At 39.0% G+C, this 19,300-nt stretch overlaps 1 pseudogene; it reads left to right on the top strand.

The window, feature by feature from the left end:
- The first annotated feature begins 9,410 nt into the window (after window positions 1-9,410).
- Window positions 9,411-9,984, top strand: LOC141516046 (coiled-coil domain-containing protein 107-like; annotated as a pseudogene).
- The last annotated feature ends 9,316 nt before the right edge of the window (window positions 9,985-19,300 follow it).

Here is a 19,300-nt window from a genome sequence, read left to right as displayed (position 1 = left end):
TGGGTAGTCCACATGGATGACTGCTGGGCCAAAAAGTTTTGCAATACAGATGCCAGATATCCTTGTCGCTGGTAAAGATCCTGAATTTGGAATTCTTCATAAATTGAGAAAGCAAAGTTTATGATATTGAAAGCAAGATCAACCACCTCATGCTTTTGCAATGGTAGTGAAGGAAGATTCCTACAACTCGTCTATAGGATGTTGTGCCCATGACTGTTTAGCTTTTACCGGTACAAGTTGATATTTTTGGTGTTTCAGGATAAAAATTGCGCGACCATGATGCCAAGAAGTCAAAGTGTCAGTGAGTGTGGCATTAGGACAAGAAATGCGGTAAGGTTGAAGGCATGCATGTTGTTGATCATGTTTTTCAATAGATGGCGTTTTTGGTATGACAAAGGAGGAAAGCATAGTCGGGAGGTGCATGGGTCTCAGCTGCAAATCAATAACACAACTTGTCAGTATGTCCTTGAGCATCATGGCAGGTCAAATTCAAATTGCCAAAACTAGCATGCCATGTCGCAAATGTAAAATCCGAGCAGGATGTACCTTGTTTACAGGGGAATATATGGATGGAAACATTTATTGGTGCAAATGGTAGACCCAATCACCACAAATGTAGATGAGCAGTTCCCAAGGGAAAGGCAACTGGTGCAGGAGCTGCTATTTGTTTGTATTTCTTCGTAGAGGAGATATAATCCCAAAATCGTAGGTGCACAGAGGAATCATATATTGTAGGGCCACATGTTGGAACCCCGGTAGAGCAAGTGTGTACCAGAACCCAGGTAGCTCCATCTCCTTCAGGGCAGGCAATGAAAGACACTGTACCATTATGATAAGAGGCAAGCTGTGTGTACGTCTGTGATGTTTCTTGGGTGCAATTCAGGGAATGTGGGATGGATAACATATTTATGTTTAGGCGGGTGGTATGATTCTTTAGTTCTTGTGTATGATGAAAAAAGGATGAAAAAAGTTTACTTTCTAATTTGATATATGTCTTATCCAAGCTTTTATCATCCAGGAGTATGGTGTCTGTATAAAGACATATTGACGGATTAGAAGCATATACTGTAAAGTTGTAATTAGTTATCTCAATTTCCTGTACATTCTGTGTATCTCGGTGTTCAGTTTCCCCTACTAACTTGGTGGCATTCCCTTTTATCTTAATTGGAGGTGTCGTGTCATGCCATCCTAAAGCTTTAAGAGCTGGCAGGTCCACCACCAGCCCCCAGAACCATGTGCCTTGTTGATCTTCCTGCACTCTGTGTGATTCAGTAAGGTTGTACCATCTACTGTTGAGAGCTTGTGTCCCAGGTAGCAGACTCAGGGCAAGGAGGGCAAGAGTTAAGGTCTTCATTCTCTTTTCTTTCCTTGGGTGTCGCTGTCCTCTCCATCCTCGTCTTCTGTTCCTTATTCTCATCTTCTCCAAGGTCTCTGACCCATTTGGTTGGTGCCCAGACTGGTTCCTCCTTCCCCTTGCCATCCAGACTTGGATCTAGTTGAATACAAAGATACCCTTGTCCACTTATAATTACCGAGCCCGGGCCATGCCATAGGCCATACCGGCTTTTCCAAAGTACTCAGTTGCCTATTGGGCAGGGAGAGGGATGGCTAGTTGCGTGTGTGTGGAGTGTTAGTGAAGTTCCTGCGAAAAAGCGCAAAGTTGGGAAGGTACCATCATCTCTCAAATGAAGAAAATTCATGGTGTATATGGCCTGTGCTAATTGTGTATATATAAGGCAGCCATGACCACTGACTCCCCCTTTTTGTTTAATGAGAGTTTTAAGGGTGCAGTTAGCATGTTCAACTATGGCCTGACCAGTGGGATTGTATGGAATTCCAGTATTATGTAAAATGAAAAATTCTTGACAAAAATTTGCAAACGCCTTGGAAGAATATGCAGGGCCATTATCTGTTTTTATAGCTGTAGGAACTCCACAAGTGGAAAAACAGGACAAAAGATATGCTATAACATGGCAGGCTGCCTCACCAGGTTGAATTGACGCCATGACAAAATTCGAAAAAGTGTCTATGGAAACATGAATAAGGGTTTTCCCATAGTGGGTAACATCCATCTGCCATAAAGCATTAGGATGGTCTCCGCAGGGATTAATGGCACAATCAATAGGTGGGGGACAAAAATGGAGCACAGCCAAGGCATCGTTTCACTATGTCCCTGGCTTGATCTTTAGTGATGCCATACAGATGACGAAGAGAACGAGCTGAGAGATGGTACTTATCATATGCCTGATGGGCTTCTGAGAGTAAAGAGCATAGCAATGCTCGATCTACCATATCATTGCCACTGTAGATGGGCCCAACAGCAGAGACATGGGAACGGACATGCAACACAAACACAGGACAGTGACGAGAGAGGAGAAGATTTTGAAGGTCTGACAACAAAGAAGCAATAGTACTAACACGAGGATTGATAAAAGCAGTAGGGAGTTCTCGAAGTGCTGTAGCACAATTACAGACTGTTGGTGATAAGATTAACAGGCACGTTGGCAAGATAAGCAAGAGCACATGTAACAGCAAGGAGTTCATTTTTCTGGGCTGAGGTATACTCAGTGGTAAAAACTCGCAATATTTGCTTTTGTGGGACGTAAAAGGCTGCTCGTTTATTTTTGGTGGCATCTGTGAACACATTTGTTCCATCAACAGGGGTAGGGGAAATAATTCGTGGTGGGGGTTATAATGAAAGGCTGTCCCATCCACGCAGCGTCGGGGGTAATGGAAGATTAAAGACATCACATGAAGTGAGTAGGGCAGCCCATTCAGGGATAGAGTCAGTAAAATAACGAAGAGCACCTTCAGAAGCACAAATATTTAAAACAAGATATTTTCCAAACATACAAAGACAACGATCAGACATAGCTAGGAATAAATTTTCCAGCATCGTAAATTTACAAGGAATGCTTCTTTTACTTCTCTGGAAATATTGCCATTCTATGACACCTTGCTTTTGATAGGGACAACCAATATGTGACCTTTGATTTAAAATGGTAGCGAATATAGGTTGCTCAGGATCAAATTGAACTATGGATTCATGACACCTGGACAGGATCTGTGCCATTGCCTCCTTTGCTTGTGAGGTCCAATATTGGGGGGAGGTTAATGTGGAATCTCCTTTCATGATATCATAAAGAGGATACATCAAATCATCAGGAATAGGAACTGTAGAACGTATCCATTGTATGGAACCAATAAGTTTCTGGAAATCATTAAGGGTCCTACACTTCTCTAAATTCACCTTTGGGGGTATTCTAGATGTCCTTCCTTCACTAAGGGTGTGACCAAGATATTGATAAGGGCTAGTTTCTTGTATCTTATGAGGAGCCACTTGAAGCCCATATTTACTCAAAGAAAGTAGCATTTCTTTTGTTAACTCTTCTAGCTCCAAGGATCGCTTAGTAGCCATGAGAATATCATCCATATAATGGACTATGATAGCCTTGGAATACTTACTGCGCAGCAGGTGAACAATAGCTGCAACATATGCTTGGCACATAGTTGGACTATTGGCCATTCCCTGAGGTAATACAGTAAACTGATACCTGATTGACAGGCTTTGAAAATTTTTTGATGGTACCGAGAATGCAAATTTATCCCTATCCTCAGGGTGAAGGGGAATGCTATAAAAACAATCCTTAATATCTATTATCTTTATGACAAATTCCCTAGGTATAAAGGCAAGAGAAGGAAGACCTGTCTGTAGCGGGCCCATAGGGACCATTCTTTTATTCACTGCCCATAAGTCAATAAGCATTCTCCAAATGCCAGCTTTCTTTTTCATTATAAATACTGGAGAATTATAAGGGCTGGTGGTAGGCTCAATTCTGTGTTGTAACAATAATTCCTTAACTTTATCTTTGCAGTGAGCTTCTCCAAAGAAAGGGGCCACTGTTCCACCCACACTGGGTTATCACTCCTCCAAGTAATCTTTGGGCAGCTCACCATCGCAGTAGCCCCTAGGAGTTTGTTGCCAAATGTTCAGGGCTGGTAAGATACAATTGTAACTGATGTAACAAATCTCTACCCCACAGGGCAGAGCCTAGTCCCGTAATCTTTAAGGGATGAAGAAAGCCACTTTGTCCTTCATAGCTCCATCTCAAGTGATGCTCTGCTTTTCTAGCTCCTCGATGGCCTCCCACCCCTAAAATAGGGGTGGTAGATGACATAAGCGGCCAGGAGGGGTCCCACTGTACTAAATCAATAACGGACACATCAGCTCCTGTGTCAATCATTCCTGACACTAATTTGCCTTCTATATCTATCTGTATAACGGGATGCTGTAATCTGACTTCAGCACATCAATTTACTTATGGGATGCTCTCACTCTCAATCCATGGCAGAGATATTCCTCAGCCAATAGCCATGCCATGGGGAAGGGTTACTGGGTAACAGTGTGGGTTGGTAAGGTACACAGTAGTGTCACCAGATGGCAGTAGTTGGGTGTGGACAAGTACAGGGGAATATCCTGTAGCACCCACTACTAGTCGGGGAAATGTGGCTGGGACCACCTCTATAGAGGCAGTACTCCAGGGGGTGATTATTAATGAATCCTCTTCCTTTCCCTGCTCAGCAACTGTTAGAATAGTTTGACCTAGATCCTCTCGTTCTGTAGTTCCCTCTGATATCGCTCCTGCAACCCTTTTGGTTCCGCGTCTGGCCCCATGGGCATCTCTGAAGCTACTCTGATTGGATAGGCTCTGGTGCTGGGGCCCCCATGGGGAGGGCCCCTCCTCCCGTTTCCCGGAACCAATGTTTTCTTAGATCTACAGAACCTTGCCATATGTCCAATTTTTCCACAGGAATAGCAGGTGGACTGTTTACTGACCCTCTTTTGACCTGCACGGCACTGTGTCTTAAAATGCCCTTCTTTTCCACAATTAAAACAAGCGCCCTTTCATTGTTTAAGGCCTTCACTAATATCCTGAGCTATTGCCATTGCCATGGCTCGGTGTTCTCTACTTTTAGGGGGGGCCTCTAGGAGCCACTCGATTATATCACTTATTGAGGGATTGGCGCCTAAACCAGCCAAGAGCTGTTGGTATTTGGGGCAAAGACCCTCTTTCACCAACTGCGGAATAAGCAGTTTGGAACCAGTTGCATGTCCTAAAATACATATGACTGTCTCTTGTGCCCTGCTGATAAAATCTGTAGGAGTTTCATTGGCTTGTTGTTTAAGACCAATAAGTTTCTCCCTTTCTGCCCCTTGAGCTTCTAACTTCCCAAAGGCTCTGGCATGGCAAAGTTGAATAGCTGCAAATACCATAGGTTGTAAATGTATTTGGTCTCTAGGTCTTTTCCATCTTCCTGTCCCTGTAATCATCTCAAAAGCCTCATCCGGGTTGGTGATACCTCTCTCCTCTATATACTGTTCTGCCTCTCTCTTTACAAGGGCAGTAAAAGTGACTGCTTGTCCTGGGGTGAGCACTGCACCCGCAACCTCTTGCCAATCATAAGGGATCCAAGGCCATGCAGAGGTGGTATTAGTTAATAAATGTTTCACATATGGCGAAGAGGGGCCATACTTGGCAACAGCTTCCTTGAGCTCTTTCAATACTTTAAAAGGAACTGGCTCATGACAGTGATTGCCACCCTGGCCGTCATCAAAAACAGGACAAAGAGTTGGAGTAATACCCTAATCTTCCCAATTTACACTCTCCCCTCCTTCAGCAGCTGCTTTAAGACTGTGTGCTCTAAGACTTTGTGGAGCAGGGCCCCTGGAAGAGCCAAAAGTGAAACTGGCTAGGTGTTTCAGAGTCATGGCGGACAGAGAGGCGGAGACCTCTTCCTCAGCACTCTCTGCCCAGGCGTGGCATAAACACTCCCTCCTTTCTCAATGTCTGCTGTGCCACAACCCTGGGTCTTAATTTCTGCTGTGCCACAACCCTGATTCTGACTTCCTCCCTACCCTTCCCTGCTCTTGATCTGCCCTCCAAATGGCTACTTCCTCCTTCTTCTTTCCCGACTCCATATTTATTATGTTTCTTATAAGTTTCTCTAAATTCTGCCCAAGGATAAATCGGAGGAGAAGGATTATTACAATTCTCCTCCTCAGAAGATTCTCCTAATGATCCTCCCATTTGTGTGCCAATTGTTTCTCTCCCAGAGGGACGAGAAGCCCCTGTAGCATTGTATTTATGAGAGAATAAAAGGAGAAGTCCTGGTCAGTTAGGATTCCAGGACATGACTCATCAAAAGAAGCCAACTGTCGCCCAACTGTCTCCCAATTCTCCTTTGTAATCCCTGAATGTTCTAACCACAGGGAGACCTCCCACACCTTATTTACAAATTTGTGGCACTGTTTAATATGTGGCTTAAATTAATGCTGCTTGCCTAATTTATATAACTGACAAGCTAGAACTGCCTTTTCTTTGGGTCTAATCAGGGGAAAACCCAGCCCCTGCCCCATAACTTGGTCCCAGATTAATCTCAAATTAATCTGAGGCTGTCCCGCTCTTCCCCCTATTAAGGGAAGCCAGGTGGAAATTCCCTTTGTCCCTGTTCGGGTGCCAATGATCGGGGACCTATCCCGAGCCTTCGCCTGGATACATACCTTTCCCAGGTCTTCGGAAGTCACAGACCCATCGGTGTTTGGACCCACGGACCCTCCTTGGGGACAGAGGGCAATAACTGGACAGAGCACCCAGTAGCAGTCTAACAAGCAGGTCTTTATTGCTTACATAGCAGCGAAAAAATGGCTCTCCTCTTCCCCAGCCCCATCCCTTTTATAGTCCTCAGCTCCTCCCCCAAGCTCCTCCCCTGTTCCTCCCTCATGGGCAGTGCCACTCCTGTTACTGGGGTGTTCCCAGCACCCATGTGGGCGGGTTCACACCCCCAGGCGTCCCCTAGCCCATAGGTGGCCAAGGTCTAGAGCTGGGTCCATAACAAGAAGGGGAGTTAAGGAAGGAAGGTCAAGAGATGGAATTCTCACAAGCAAAACAAGCATCAACTTTGCTGGGTTGATCATAAAGGGGATTAAAAAAACAGTCTAGATTAGAGTCAGAGCATGGAAAAAAAGAAAGATGACACTTAGGAACATACCACATCAAGTGTCATATCAAGTCAGACCAACTACTTGCATCTATTAGATTCCTTTTCTTTCTACATATCTTTTTTGCTAAGAAAAAAAGAGAGATTAAAAAGAAAACAACAATAATTAATGGCATGAAAGAGGCAATTAGCAATTTTAACATGAATGTGAATAGAATGAATTCACCAATAAAACAGAGAAGGGGAATTATATGGATTAGGAAACAGAATTCAGTTAAATGTTATTTACAAAAGATTCACACCACAGTTAAAATGAGGGGACTAGAGAAGATTATATTTGGTTAAAATGAGGGGACTAGAGAAGATTATATTTAGCTTCAAGAAAATTCAGAGAGCAAAAGAAGCAATCAGGATCTCTGATAGTAAAGATCAATATGATCAAATAATAAATAAAAAAGCAAGGACACTATTTTATGCTTAAAATAAATATAAATAATTAAATAATATTCATTCTTTAGATACATACACCAAATAGAAAATTTAACCTATGTAAGGAGCACAAGAAAACTATAATAGTTTATAACCCTGATACATCCCTTTCAAATCTGGGGGAGGGGGGTGAGAATCTAGCAAAAAGATAAGATAAAAGTTAAGGACCTTTTTAGAATTTTAGAAAGGTTTGATATGGTGAATTTCAAATAATTACAGAATAGGTATAAAAAGAAATGAGTTCTTTGTTGTGCATAGAATTGTTAAAAAAAAACTGTCCATGTGTTATAGTTGTGGTTCAAATCTTTTTCAACAACATGAAGAGCAACAATAAAAATATTATGAACCCTGAGAATAATATACCACTTATAATATTTTTAGATTTATTCATTAAGTGCCTCTAATAGTTTCCCATGATTCAGTTGTCAAAAAGCTCAAAATTAAAATTAACACAAAAATATAAACTATAAAATTTTCTGCCTATAAATATTAGTGAGTGTCTACCCCAATTGCTAGGATCTTTGAATTTATCTACATTAGGTTATACCATTTATTTTTGTTTATTGTATACCTGATATGTTCCACAAAATAACTTTTATTTCATGCCCAGTACCAAATTCTTTCCACAATTACAGTCTTGAGGTACAGTAAGAGATCTAATACTCCTAGTCCCATTTTCTTTCTGATTCCCCCCCCAATTAATTCCCTAAATATTCTTGATCTTTTGATTCTCTAGATAAATTTCATTATTTTTTCTAGCTCTTTAAAGTGAATCTTTGGGAATTTAACTGATATGGCACTGGGTTAGTAATTTATTAAGTAGGCTCAGCCTACCCATGAGCAATTTATATTTCTCCAATTATTTATATCTCTCTTTGAATGAAGAAGGTTTTGTAATTGTATTCAGTATTAGTAACTGCATTGGTAGACAGACTCTCAAGTGTTTTATACTGTCTATGATTATTTTAACTGGAACTTCTTTTTCTATTTCTTCTAACAAGAATTTGTTGATAATATACAGAAATGCTGATGAGTTGTATGAGTTAATCTTGCAACTATATTGAAATTGTTTCAATTACTTTTTTAGTTGACTCATTAGGATTCTCTAAGTAAACTATTTTTTCATCTGCAAAAAAGTGATAGCTTCATTTCCTTTTTAACCAAGTTTATTCCTTCAATTTTCTTTTTCTTGTTTTAATGCTTTAGTTAGTATTTCTAGTACACAGATGGTGGTGCAGAGGATAGTGTGTCTGACTTTACACAAATATGACTTCAGACACTTAAAAACTCTGTGACTTTGGGCAAATCATTTTACCCTGTCGGCCTCAGTTTCCTCAACTATAAAAAGAACTGGAAAAGAAAATGGCAAATCACTCCTCTATCTTTGCTGAGAAAACCCAAATGGAATCACAAAGGACCAGACACACTGAAACAAATGGATAACAGCAAAAGTATGTCTAGTGTAATACCAAATAGTAATGTTGAATATAGACATTATTGCTTTACCTTGGATCTTTCTGGAAAATTTTTTAGCTTATCACCATTACAGATAGTTAGTCTTAGTTTTGGATAGGGTTTTTTTTTTTAATCTTTTCATGCCTATGTTTTCTAGAATTTTTTAAAAGAATGGGTGTTGTAGGGGGCAGCTAGGTGGCGTAGTGGATAAAGCACTGGCCCTAGAGTCAGGAGCACCTGGGTTCAAATCTGGTCTCAGACACTTAATAATTACCTAGCTGTGTGGCTTTGGGCAAGCCACTTAACCCCATTTGCCTTATAAAAACAAGAAAAGAAAAGAAAAAAGAAGAGAAAAGAAGAAGAAAAAAAGAAAAGAAAAGAAAAAAGGGTGTTGTATTTTGTTAAAAAAAAAAAAAAACTCTCTTCAGCCACTGGCCTGTAGTCCTGGCTCGAGTCACTTTCCCAAAATGTGGGCCCCAGGGCCCTGCGGTCTGGTGCTCCAGAAGGCCGCACTGATGTTTCTCCTCCTGGCCACTGCACTCTGGGTCTTCAAGGGCAGCACTCAGCCCCGGCCCCCCACAGGGACAAGAAAAGGCCAAAGTTTCCTCAGAGGAGAAGCCCTTGGAGAATGAGCTTTTGCACCCAGAAGAGCAGCTGGCTCAAGAACTAGTAAAGATAAAGCAGCTCCTGGGTGGCCTGCTGGGCCAGCTGGACCCTCTGAGCATGTGGATGCTCTGGCTGGAGTCCAGCAGGACCTGCTGACCTTAAGGCTTCAGGCCATCAGGCAGCTGTTAAAGGACAAAGGGCTGGACTCCACTGTTGCTTCCCAAGTGTACAACACCCCCACCGCCATCCATGATGACCTGAGTGCTGAGGAAGATGATGACAGTGACCTCAGATGGGCACTGGGGAGAGGGACCTGAGGAGGGAATAACTGAGGCCTGGGCTCCAAGTTTCTCCTGGGACCAAGCTGGGGAAAATGGGAAGGAGTTGGGGCTCAGGAGGAGGAAATGGATTGAAGTGACCCAAGTTACACACTGAGAAAGAGAGTGTAAGATCCATAGGCTCATCAGTTTTAGAAAACAGGTGAGGAATCAAGCTGAGATTTCAAGAAGTAGGCTCTCTTCAAAGAGCCAAGATGGTTTAATAAAAAGAAAATTTATCCCATTTAAGTATACAACTTGATCATCCAAGCATGTGCTCAACCAAACATAAATGTATTCAAACATAAATATGCATATCATACACATGTCACCCTATTCTTTACCAGCCACACTTGCCATAGGAATGTTGACGCTTCAAAGCAATCAGACTTCCCATATTTAATTGGAAAAAGCTGTAAGAGGCTCTTCTCTCCTGTGTGGTATCTTGCTTGGCTGCTGTAGAGAAAGAACAATAAGTGAGCCTTACCTAGGAACCAGAGAAAGGTAAAGTACATAAATAATGAGGGGGGAAAGACAATAGATGTACATCACCAAATCAGTCCTTGTAGCTGGGGAGGTTCAAGGCATACCTGATGGCTGTGGCCAGATTATGGTACCAATAACAGTGACATGGCCCAAGGGCCATAGACATGAGCAGCAGTTTTTCATTGGGGGGGGGGAAGCTGGAGGGAGAAAGCATTTGCCTACCCAGAAAACCCAGTCCTAAATCTGCAGAACTGCTATCTATGGAAAAGAGGTTTGCCCAGATTCATCCATATATGTAAGGGGGTCAGAGTTGGGAATTGAACCCAAGCCTTAACTGGTTCAAAGACTAGTTCTCTGCTGAACCACATTGCCTGTCATGTACAAAGTTTGGTGGTGGTAGCAAACAAGAGTTAAGGTCTGAGCTACATGGAAAGGGATAAGAGAACAGGGTCTCTCTCGTTCCTTAACTCCTGGAGAAGAGTTAACGGAAAAGAGTACTAAAAGAGGGTATGTAGTCTTTGAGCTGGAAAGAATCCTACAGGTCATCTAGTCCAATCTTCTAATTTTAGAAAGGAAGAAACCAAGGTTTACAGTGGTTATGAGTTGCTCAAATTCACACACTAGTTAGTGGTAGAAGTGGGACTGAAGCCCAGTTCTTCTGACTGCTGGTTCAGTGCTCCAGTATAGTATCTATAAATTTTTGTTGTTTTTTTTTTAAATGGGTTACTCAGGGAAGTTTGGGGACTCATGTCTGCCTTGTAGGAATGTCACATTGACTACAATGTGCCCTCTACAAAACAGGGCTTGATTTGTTGTTCTGTGATAGATGTGACAGATGTTAATAACGCTGCAGATTAAACTGAAAGGTGTGCAATGTAAAAAAAAAACAAAAAACCTTTCTTCATCTATTGAAATAATCATGATTTTTCTTGTCTTTGTTATTAATATGATCACTATACTTATGTTTTCTGACATTAAACCAGTATACATACCTAGCATAAATCCAACCAGGTCATAGCATATGATTTTTGTGATATGTTGCCATAGCCTCCTGGTAACATTTCATTTAAAATGTTTGCATCAATACTCATTAGAAAAATTGTTCTATTACTTTTCCTTCTGTTTTGACTCTCTGACATTTAGGTATCAAGACCATATTTATATCAACAATGGGATTCAGTAGGATATCATTACTTTTTCAAACAGTTCATGTAGTATTGGAATTAATTGTTCTTTAAATGTTTGGTAGAATAAACTTGTACATCCATGTGATCCTGAGAATTTTTTTCCTTTAGTTCATCTATAGTTTGTTCAATTTCTTTTTCTAACATAGAGCTATTTAATTATTTTATTTCCTCTTCTGTTACTCTGGGCAATCTATAGTAAGGCAAAAAGCTCCCAATAATCACTTTTATTTCTTCTTTATTAGGTGTGAGTTCATCTTTTTTTATTTTTTATCCAAATAATTTGGTCTTTTCTTTTTCTTAATCAAGTTAGTTAATGGTTTATTTTTTTAACAATTCCTAATTGTATTAATTTAGTGTATTTTATTTTAAATTTTGTTAAGTCTCCATTGATTTTCAGAATTTTTATCTTGTTGCTTAAGTGAGGGGTCTTAATTTATTGATTTTTATAAACATTTTAGCTCCATAACTAATCTGTTGGTCTATTGTTTCTTTTATGGATATAAGTTTTTAGATATTTACATTTTCCTTAATTACCATTTTGGCTACATCCCACAAATTTTGGCATGTTGTCTCATTGTTTTTATAATATTTTTTGATTCATCAATTCTTCAAGATTACAATATTTAGTTTTCAACTAATTGACTTTGTTTCAAAAGGTCTTTTTTTTTTTTTAGGTTTTTGCAAGGCAAATAGGGTTAAGTGGCTTGCCCAAGGCCACACAGCTAGGTAATTATTAAGTGTCTGAGACCAGATTTGAACCCAGGTACTCCTGACTCCAAGGCAGGTGCTTTATCCACTACGCCACCTAGTCGCCCCTTCAAAAGGTCTTTAATATAATTTCTGTTTCATTATTGAAACATTTACTATTTCTGCTTTTCTACATTTGTAAGAATTTTACAGCCTAATGAGAGCCAGAGTGATTAGAGGTCTGTAAACACCAAGATATCTTGCCAGGTTTCAGTGATCAAAATTTACTTTTCTTTGAGCAGAGCACCTGCAGGTAAGGGTGTGATAGCCTATGTGGAAAAAATGGAGAGGAGAGAGAAGATGGGGAAGGGAGGAGTATAGAAGAGGAGAGGAAAGGAGAGGAGAATGGAGCTGTGTTGCCCAACTGGTCAAAAGTGGGCAGCTCCTGCTACTCATACTGGTTGTTGTTTATCCTTCATTAATGAAGACAACCACAATATGAGAGATGTGATGCTATGACAAGCAAGTGAATTGGATTCAAATGAGGAAGGACTATACAAAGTCACCAGCCTCATTGTTTGAGTCCTGATTGTCTGCATGACTATAAATAGAAATTGTTTCTGTTTTGGCCAGAAACCCTGAAGATCTTACCCTCCCAGATGGATTTTTTTTTTACTAGGTTAAAGAGTCTCACATCTGCCTCATTTCTTTCTTACTTAACCTTAAACACTGAATGGGCATTGCCTCCCAGTAAAACTGGGAGACATATCTGGTCCCTTTCTCTGTGGCTTTGCACAGTCCTCCCTCAATTAAACCCAATTCATTTGCATGTCATGGAATCACATCCCTGAGCAAACAATGAAAGACAAACAATAACCTAATATTGGTCAATTTTTCATGGATGTGCTTGCCCAGCAAAGAAATTGGTATATATCTTACTATTTCTATTCAATATTATCCAGAGGCCTACCATATATAACTTTTCTAAAATTTTATTCAGATCCTTAACCTCGTTCTCCTTTGCTTTTTGGTTTGATTTATATAGGTTTAAGAGGGATAAACTGAGGTCCCCAATTATAGTAGTTTTAGTATTTCTTCCTCTAACTCATTTAACTTTCCTTTAAGAATTTATATGTTGGGGGTGATGATCAATCTTAATGGACTTGCTCATTCCATCAATGCAATAATCAGGTACAATTTTAGAGCACTTGCGACAAAGAATACCATCTGTACCCAGAGAAAGAATTGTGGAGTCTAAACAAAGACCAAAGTGTATAATCTTCAATTTTTTTTAAAAAAAGTATCTTATGTATTATATAATTTTGCTGTCTCTAAGATTTTATTTTCTCCTCAAGGATATAATTTCTCTCCCAACACATTCAATTTTGATCAATGTATAGTATGGAAATAATGTGAAGATTGTCAGACTGCCTTCTGTGGGGAGTTGCGGGGAGGGAAGGGAAGGTGAAGGAAAAATTGTAAAATACAAAACCTTAAAGAAAATGATAGGTAGAAACTACTATTGTATATAATTGGAAAACAAATAAAATGTTAATGAAAAAGAATTTAGATGTTATATCAAATTGATGCATTTTAATTCATGTCAATTTTTAGCAAACTGTAGTTTTCCAAGTTATCTCTTTTAAATTTCATTTTGAGTTTCTTATCTTTTTGTTTCAACCAAAGTTTAATAGATTCTGCTCTAATCTCTTATTTTACCTCTGTATATTTCTGTTTCAAGTGTATTTCTTATAAATCATATATTATTGGATTCTGTTTTCTAATGTGTTCTATTATCCTCTTCCATTTTATGGGCAAATTCATTTCATTTACATTCCCAGTTGTGATTGCTAACCATTTCCTCCATCCTCTTCTCTCAGACTTAATCTTTTTCTTTTATCTGTAGCCCCCCTTTAAGTCTGTTTTGCTTCTGACTAATGCCTCCCTTAATCCACTTTCCTTCTTTGTTGTTGTTGTTGTTCTGTTATGTTCAATTTTTCATGACTGTGAGGAATGTAGGGTGCTAGTCTTCACAGGGTGTGGGGGGGGGCCCTTAGGGAATCCATTATAAAGGGGTAATGGCCCAACTGATCACAAAACTGGGAGAGTTTTCCTAATCACATCCCAGAGATGGCAAACCCAAGATCAGTTCTCAACCTGTTAAGAGTCCCCCTAGAGGGGCGGCTAGGTGGTGCAGTGGATAGAACACCAGCCTTGGAGCCAGGAGTACCTGGGTTCAAATCCGGCCTCAGACACTTAATAATTACCTAGCTGTGTGGCCTTGGGCAAGCCACTTAACCCCATTACCTTGCAAAATCTAAAAAAAAAAAAAAGTGACCTAGAAATCTTGACCTAATGCAGCTGAGTTTGCACAATTAGGTAATTGAATATTAACCCACACACCCCCTGTGATGACTGGGGTTCATCAGCATATCATGCATCATATGATGTGGGGGGATCATATTAGGGGCATGTCATGGGATGGGTAGACCTCTTAGATTGTAACTCAAATTCTGAGAGCCTATGAAAATTCAAGAGGGAAGGGAAAGAGTTTCTGAAGACTACCATCTCGTGCCTCATGCCAGGTGAAGTACCCATATCCTGCAGGATTCATGAATAAAATGTACAATTTTCTCTCACTCTAACAGGTTTTTATTTCATTCATTTATAACAAAGTCATAGCATTTCTATCTTCTACTGTTTCCTAAAGTCTGTCCAAGCTCATCTTCATTGCTTCCATGACACTACATATCATCCCCTGCTAAGACCTTCATTTGTTGCCTTCAGTCTTTCCCAACATTAGGGAAGACATTTTCCAGTGAGTTCTATTTTCTCATTATGTGACTATATTCTTCCATTTTCCCCTTAATTCCTTTTCTTCCCATTTCCTTATTAGGTAATATCTTTTTCTTCAATCATTTCAGATGAGAATGAGTTTTAAGTATCATTCACTTTCTTTAGCATTCTCCCACATATATTATTTCTGGATATAACAATGTAAACAGTTTAATTTTATTTAAACTTGTGATTTCTCACTCTCACTCATGTTTACATTTGTATGATTCTCTTGACTCCTGTGTTTGTATGTCAAATTTTTTTCTTTTCTTTTTAAAATAAATTGCTAATTTATTTTTCCAACTATATGCAAAGGTTGTTTTCAATAATTTTTTCATAAGGTTTTGAGTTTCACATTTTTCTTCCTCCCTTCCTTTCTCCCCTCTTTTTTTTGGCAAGGTGTTGGGGTTAAGTGACTTTCCCAAGGTCATATAGGTAGGCAATTATTAAGTGCCTGAGACCAGTGCTTTATCCATTGTGCCACCTAGCTGCCCCCTTCCCTTTCCCTTTGACAGAGAGTAATTGAAAATAGCTTATAAATGTATAATTATGTTAAACATTTCCATATTAATTATGTTGTGAAAGAAGATTCAGAACAAAAAAGGAAGAAAAATCATGAAAGGAAAAAGACCATAAAACAAAAAACAAATTTTAAAAATTGAAAGTAGTATGCTTTAGTTTGCTTTCAGATTCCATAGTTCCTTCATTGGATGTGGATGGTATTTTCCATCACCAAGTCCTTTAAAATTGTTTTTAATCATTGTACTGCTGAGAAGAGCAACTTCATCATTATAAAGTATTGCTGTTAATATGTAAACATTCTTCTGTGTATGTCAAATTTTCTACTCGGCTCTGCTCTTTTCATCAGGAAAAAACTGGAATTTTTCTATTTCCCTAAAGATTTTTTTTTCTCCTCCTGAAGAATTATGCTCAGTTTTTCTGGGTAGGTTACTCTTGGCTTTAAACCTAGATCCTTTGCCTTCTGGAACATCACATTCAGAGCTCTCTGTTTCTTTATAGGGATGACTGCTAAATCTTGTGTGATTCTGATTGTGGTTCCTAATTGTGGTTTCTTTCCAGTTGCCTGCAATATTTTTTCCTTAATCTTGGATTTCTGCATTTTGGCTACAATATTTCTAGGAGTTTTCATTTTAGGTTTTCTTTCAGAAGGTGACTTATGGATTCTTTCATTTTCTACTTTTTCTTCTGGTCCTAAGATATCTGGACAGTTTTATTTATAAAGTTTTAAAATAAGATGTTTTTGCTCATCTTTCAATTAATCCAATGATTCTTAAGTTATCTCTTTTTGATCCAGATCAGTTGTTTTTCCTATAAAATATTTCACATTTTTTTTCTATTTTTTCCAGTCTTTTGATTTTAATATTTCTTTTTTTTTTTTTTACATTTTTGCAAGGCAGTGAGGTTAAAGTGGCTTGCCCAAGGCCATACAGCTGGGTAATTAAGTGTCTGAGGCCAGATTTGAACTTAGGTACTCCTGACTCCAGAGTGGGTGCTCTATCTACTGTACCACCTAGCCGCCCTGATTTTAATATTTCTAGATGTCTTCTGGAGTTATTAGCTTGTGTTTGGCCAATTCTAATTTGCAGGGAGTTATTTTCTGTAGTACAGTTTTGTTCTTTTTCCAAGCTATTGTCTCTTCATACTTTTTCTCCTAGCTCTTGAGTTCTCATTTGATTTTAATATAATGTTTCAGTTCCTTTTACTTTAATTCTTCTAAAAATTCTTGTTGGACATGTTTAAACTATTTTCATCATTGAGTCTTTGCTTGAAGTTTTTTTTAATCTATTCTTTTGGGTTTGTATCTTGAGCTTCCACCTGATCACAACTTTTATGACTAGATTCTTTTTTGTTTACACATTCTCCCACTTAACTTCTTGCCTTTGGACTTTATGTTAGTGTTGGGCTCTGCACACTTTGGGGAAGAGGAAGAAGGAACCATCTGGTTTCTGTCTTCTTGTTCCTTTCACTGCTTTCACAGCCCAAGCTTTCAGTGCTCACATTTATCCAAAGTGTGCTCACTTTCCTTTTCTTCAGAGTTTTACAGGTTCCTGACTAAGGTCTTGATCTATCTGTTTGGTTCTGGTTGTCAGTTTCACCTGACTGCTGCTCACAGTTCTTTACCTCAACAAAATGTATTTCTACGAAGATTTTTTTTTTTAACATGGATCCTTTTCCTTTTTGGAAGGCAGTATAAGTTTTATGCACCCGAACTGTTGGCTCTCCTTTGCCCTGGGATGGTAAGCCCGATCCTGGACAAGGAGTCATGTGTTTCCCAGAATTTGTTCTCTGCTTAGTCTTAGTCAAGGTCCACACCATCAATGCTTCTCTCTGGCCTGGATCTGGAATCCAGTCCTGGATGATCGGCAATAGAGTTGCCATATGGCATACATTCCTGCACCCAATGTTTCCTCAGGAAATTCCCTAGATTCTCTTTCTTGGTCCCTGTCCCCTCCCTCTTAGTCCCTGGACACTGAGATATTATCTACCACAGCCACAAACTCCCTAATCTATCTCCCTAAACTGTCCTGGGTTAGTAAATATTCACTGTTGACTTCTTGGCTATGCTGATCAGAATCCAGGTTGGTACATTCTTTAGATTTTTGTGTGAAGAGCTAAACATTATTTTCTCCTCCTTCCTCCAATCTTGGCTTTGCCTCTTCATAATTTTCAACTAAATCGTATTTACGGGTTTCATCTCTACTACTTAATTTATACAGATAGATCATTCCACTTGATCCCATCATTCCCCTCAAGTTATTATGATCCTCTTGATCTTTTCCTTCTGTGTCCCAGAAATTGCTATGCTGCTTGCTTATACTTTCTTTTGAAAATCTTTTAAATAAAATTTATTCAACTGGGCAGAACCAACATGGTGGATTAAAGGCAGCAACTCAATTTAACTGGCTTAACATTCCCCTTCAAATAAATCCCACCTTAAATCAAATTCCAGAGCCACAGAGAAGCAAAAGGTCAAAGTGAGGCATTTTTGAAGCCTAAGAAAATTTAGGAGTTTGGCTGAAAATATCTTTCATATTGATATGGAGGCCTGTTCAGAGCTCACACAGGGGTAAAACAGTGTCAGCAGCAGCAATTTCTGAAGGGTCAGAAACTCAGAAAGGTCAGAAAAAAAATGGTCAGAAAGAAATTACCAAAAGATGTTAAAAATAAATAATAAAATTTTAAAGCATCAATTAATCAAAAGGAATATAGTATCTACAATGCCATCAGGAACCATATGAGCAGCTACATAGATAAAGGCAAAATTGAACTCATCTCTCTTTTTATTGACACTTCTTTTTTTAACCTTTTTTGGGGGAAGAGGGAATTGGGCATTTCTCCAAACTCCACCTATAAATCTCTTTTTCCTCAAAAAAGTCATTCCCCCTTGTACAAATAAACATATGTGAGTAAAATGAATTTGACACATTGGTCATATTTAAAACTGTATCTTTAGTATGTGTATCTCTAGTCCATTACCACCCTGCCAAAAGGTGAAAAACTTGAATCACTATCATTCTCCAGGTTTTGTGATTGTTCATTAAACTGATCAATAATGCAAAAATTAAATCTTTTGCAGTAGTTTTCCTTGATAGTGTGGTAGTATTTGTATGAATAGCTTTCCTCATTCTGTTCAGACCATTCAAGCATGACTTCACACAAATCCTATTTTTCTCATCTGATCCTTTTTTCATGTAATTGTGAAATAATATTCTATTACATCGATTTACTATCATTTGATCAGCTATATTCCAAATGATGGGCATCCACCTTCTTTGCACATCTTTGCTACAACAAGATGTGTTTCTACAAAGATTTTTTTAATATGGACCCTTCTCTTCTTTTTTTGATCTTTTAAGGGTTTATGTTCAATACTTCTATATGATGTCTATTGATAATCATTTTGGAATATGTGTCTAGTAGTGAGACATGGAGCATTTTGCATTTTATTTTATTTTGTTTGTCCAGACTTTTAGGGTATTATTCCAGATTGCTTCCCAAAAAGGTTAGACCAATTCACAGCCTCATAAACAGTAGATTCACCTGTATGGCCTTCTACAGCCCCACTAAACACTGTCATTTTCTCCCCATTTTTTCTTTTGGTTGGAGCTGCCAATCTGGTAGATATGAGATAGAACCTTAGCAATGTTTTAATTTGCATTTCTATCATTAATGACTTGGAGAATTTGTATGTGATATTAGTTTGCATTTCTTCTTTGA

The sequence above is a fragment of the Macrotis lagotis genome, chromosome 3, assembly GCF_037893015.1.
Source record: "Macrotis lagotis isolate mMagLag1 chromosome 3, bilby.v1.9.chrom.fasta, whole genome shotgun sequence".
Classification (NCBI taxonomy): domain Eukaryota; kingdom Metazoa; phylum Chordata; class Mammalia; order Peramelemorphia; family Peramelidae; genus Macrotis; species Macrotis lagotis.
The sequence above is the reverse complement of the archived record's forward strand: the minus strand, read 5'-3'. Positions and strand labels throughout refer to the sequence as shown.